The sequence below is a fragment of the Coccinella septempunctata genome, chromosome 4 (genome assembly GCF_907165205.1).
Source record: "Coccinella septempunctata chromosome 4, icCocSept1.1, whole genome shotgun sequence".
Lineage (NCBI taxonomy): Eukaryota > Metazoa > Arthropoda > Insecta > Coleoptera > Coccinellidae > Coccinella > Coccinella septempunctata.
The window spans coordinates 32380513-32385064 of NC_058192.1; positions in this window are offsets into that span (position 1 = coordinate 32380513).

Genomic DNA, 4552 nt, shown 5'->3' on the forward strand with positions numbered 1-4552 from the left:
AATAACCTAGTCAATGAAGTTGCTATTCCTCTCTATGGTTGGCAGTGGTAGTTCCAATGCGCACGCAGAAACGTCAGCGTCAGCTATTTCGGCGCAGGTCTCCGCCATTTTGTTCAGCGGTTCCGTGGATGTTCAAGGACGGTACGCCGGTACATGGTGTGGGTGTATTATAGTGGAAAATCTTCTTTCTCTATGTGGAAATCCATCTTCATCGCTGGTCGGAAACGTGCTGTGCTCCATCCTCCCGGTGAGTACCCAATTAAATTGTGTTTGGCAGATGTTGGAATTCCATCATGGTTTTGTAGGGTATCCCGGATTCTTGGAAGCTGCAGCAGGTGGAGAGCCTCCAACAGCTCGACGTGGGGGCTCAATGGACTGGTTCACCCCTTCCGACCCGGTTGCACTGACGTTGAGACTCTCGGATCCGGCATGAGACTTGCAGGTGGGTAACTTCTAACAGTAACTTCTTCGATCTTCATCGTTCCTCGTGGTCCACTTTTCTTCTTGGAACGGTTTTTTCTGTTTTCTGTTTTCAGGTAGACGGTGTTTTCTCCAGGTAGACAGTGTTGAATTGACGGTACAATAATTTCGGTTCGGTTCAGAATAGAAATTGTATAGATCCATTGGATTAATAGACGGATATACTCAGTTGAAATGTGAAACAGTATTCTTTATTAGTATTCCTTTCATAAATAGCAGGTTTTTCAGACGGAGTTGATCGGTTTGATTTATATTTAATTGCATGCTGAACGGATGAAAATCTGTAGATACAATATTTCGGTCAACGGTGGTGCATGTACGGAATTTGAATAGAATTGTAACGGTGTAGTCGGTTATAACCCAGGAAACACACCTTGGTTTAGTATACGTCTAATATTCATCCTAATGGTATATTTTTCGTTTTGGTCTATCACAGTACAAGTATTTTACGTCTATATTATACCATTTTTTCTGTAGTAGGTTTATAAAACGTCTTTTAGCGTTAGCTATATATACCACACGATATGTTTTTTGCTTATCAATAGTTTTTTCAAGAACTGAAGATTATTTTTTGTTTATATACTTCAATTATTTTAAACTCTTCGTCATATTCATCAGTTATTAACGAAGTCTACAAGATCTCGGAATTATACGTCGAATATATTGTACTTTCCGACGTACTTCCTACACCTATATTAAACGAATATGTGATAGGTTTTTGAAATGTCTATAAGTGGAAGTCATATTACATAATGAGATCTATTTTGTCTCCCAGTTGTGTTTTTACGATTGGAACAATATGCATCCTACAATATATATCGCTTATTTCCCAGCTTTAATAATTTTTCATAATTTATAAACTAGGTCTATAAAGTTCCACAAATTATACGACTATAAGTCGTACATATTTCAACCTACCTTCCTACTCCATGAACTTAGGTATATTAAACGGATATATGGTAGGTTTTCAATCTGTCTATTAGCGAATTTTTTCAACACTCATCATTGAGGTCTACACTGGACAAATATATGAAAGGTTTCAAATATAACTATTATTATAAGCCATATGTAGATACCTACTACATAACTTCTAGTTATCAGGGAGAAAAAAAATACTGGTCCTTTATTCATTATTGTCATATCGATGTTTCTGAGTTTTAAACACATCGTACATATAGTTCCAAACATTCAAGTATTTTGGTTGAAAAAGCGGATTCAGCTTATATAAGTGCTTTAATTGTTTGAACTGATTTCACCAGGTAGGTAATTAATCAGCTCACATCGAACTTAATCTTTTTCCATAAAACTCACCATTTAAATGATAGCTGTATATAAATGGTTGAGCCGTGGCAGGAATAATTTATATGTATAAATAACATTCATACTAGATATTCTTGAATAGAGGGTACAACCGTAGGTGCAATAAATGGAAAAAAAATATATAGATTGAACGAGAAAAATGCATATTTGCATATTTTTCTATAGTTTCCTCGCCAAATGGAGTTTAATTCATTCGGATTGATGGTCGTCAACCAATTAAAAGCAAAGATATTACACATATAATATCTTTGTCTCCTTAATCGACACAGCGTTGTCACATGAAATGAAATAATGTCCTGTCCATACACTGATTGCTTCAACCATCAAAGATTCTGCTGTCTATACTTGTGATCTAGAAAACTGAATGAGCCCTCTTCAATTACTATTCACTTGATATAATTGTAGTCTACTAGTTCTAATTCAAACAAGCCTAGCAGATTTATGAAAATGTTCAAGATCTACTACATTTTTAATAGCCTGGCAACGTTGGTGCCTTATTTACGTAGGCAGAGGATTGAGGATCTACGCAGGCCCGACCGGCCAATAGGCAATTAGTTATCGTTACAATACACGCATGTGGCAGTCACGGCCGTGTTTCTATGCTATGCTATGCGGCATACGCTGTTCGTAGTTCGTTCTCCTTGTCGTCCATCTTGAAATAGTTTCGTAAGCTGTGTGTGTTTGTTTTGTCTGGAGGAAATTAATTGTACTTTGTCATGAGTGATTGAAATGGATTTTGATTCAATATAGTGATGGACATGTTTAAACATCTGCTAAAAAACAAAATGACATAACCGATTTTGAAGAAAGCTCTCCACTTTCAAGTCTACTAATATGATGAAAAAGATATTTGGTATGTTTTGTTCGACATGTTTTTTTCTCCTAAAACTAATTGAAATAACATTTTACAGAGGCCGTAGTGCTGATGTGGGTACATCTGATCGAAGCAATCTAAAAATATAGGAATAGACCATTATATTTATTTAAAGAGGTGTGCTCAATATATATACCTAAATTTTGAAAACTACTATTTTATTATTTTCTGAATAAATTGGTTTGAGACCTAAATAGTTAAAAATTTAGTTTTCCTAAAATCCGATTGACACTATGTTATGTCTTATTCGAAACTATGAAAAGGATAAGTATGGAAGAAGGTAAGGTTGTTATAATAAATGTTGAAGATTGACTATATTCAGAACAGTAATATCTAACAACAAATACGCCTAATGTTCATTCATACGATATTCGACAATATAAACGATGATCCGAAAGTGCATTTATTGTTCTTTTAATTTATTATATTCGAAATAATCGATCAAAACATATTAATGCAATTTCGGATCATCGTATCGTCGGATATCGTATACATGAACAGTAGGTCTAACGTTGTTCAGAGACGTCTGTAACGAGGTTTACTCGGAGAAGCCTTTATCTCGAGCGCCAGCTATTCTTTTCAATAGGAAGAATAGCAAACCTACCAGAGAAGCTGCTAGCCGGAGACAGAGCTCGATGTTGTCTAGGGTGGTAGCGACAACGAAGAAGTCAAAATCGAATTATGTAAAAGTTTATTCACACCTTCGGAAACTAATTAGATGTACAAGTGAGATATGTGTAGGTACGAACTATGAGTGATTCTATAAGCGAACATACATTCGGGAAATCCTATCCGGTCACGAGCACTTATGAAATTTATACCGGGTGTAGTGAAAAATTAACGGTTCAATAAAAATGCGCCAACCAGAACTGACGGAACGAATGCTAAGGACTTGCTATACGGTATCGGTATGTAGTTGTATTTCCCCGGAAATGAAACACAATAAGGGCGGATCTGTTCGAGACTTTTATTCGCTGCCCCAAGGGTTAACACGCCATGACTGACAGCGAAGAAAATGTCTATTTTTAGCGCAACTACGGGATTTCACTGACTACGTGCGGTATCTCTTATTCTCTGCCCCAAGGGTTATAACACGCCATGACTGACAGAAAAGAAGAGATTTCGGATTTAACACTTATGACGCGGACAGGGGGGTTGACGGAACTTTCCCTTCAGTACCCCAAGGGTTAACACGCCATGACTGATAGCGAAGGGAAAAGTCAGACTCGCGAAACAGGGTAAAGAACGATAAAATACAACAGAAAACGATACAGTACAGCAGTGTCAAAGTTAAGGAAGTAACGGCGTAGGTCTAACAAAGAAATTGAACGGTACAGACGGGGACCTACCTCCTTTGTTTCAAGCACTCGGAACTCAAAGGATTTAAAAGAAAAAAACTAAAAAATTAACTCTAAGCACTGATGCAAACACAAAATGATTATTCTGCAACGGCGAAAGAAATACCGAAAATTAACTGGATCTATAACAGAAGTCACCACGTTAGAAAGCGAAAAATCGAAAATACTGAAGCGAAGTGAAAGAACCGAAGTAAAAGTCAAAAAGTGACCGTCGCGGGGGGAAAATTTGCTTTTATAGGCATATCCCCTCTCACGGTAAAAATCTGAAAATTCCAGAATGCGACAAGAATGAAAAACGTTGTCAGCTCCGGTTTATCGCATATCAACAGATGAAAAACGTCGAAATCTTCAGCGGCATGTAAGAAAAACAACGTGAAATACAGATAAGCGGTTTTTTACATTTACTCTGCCTGTCGGAATGAACGTACGGAATATTCGAGAATTAAAATATTTTCAAAGACGGAAATTTAAAACGAAAGAAATGCACTAAAATGAACTCCAATTTTCCTCAGAAAACTGG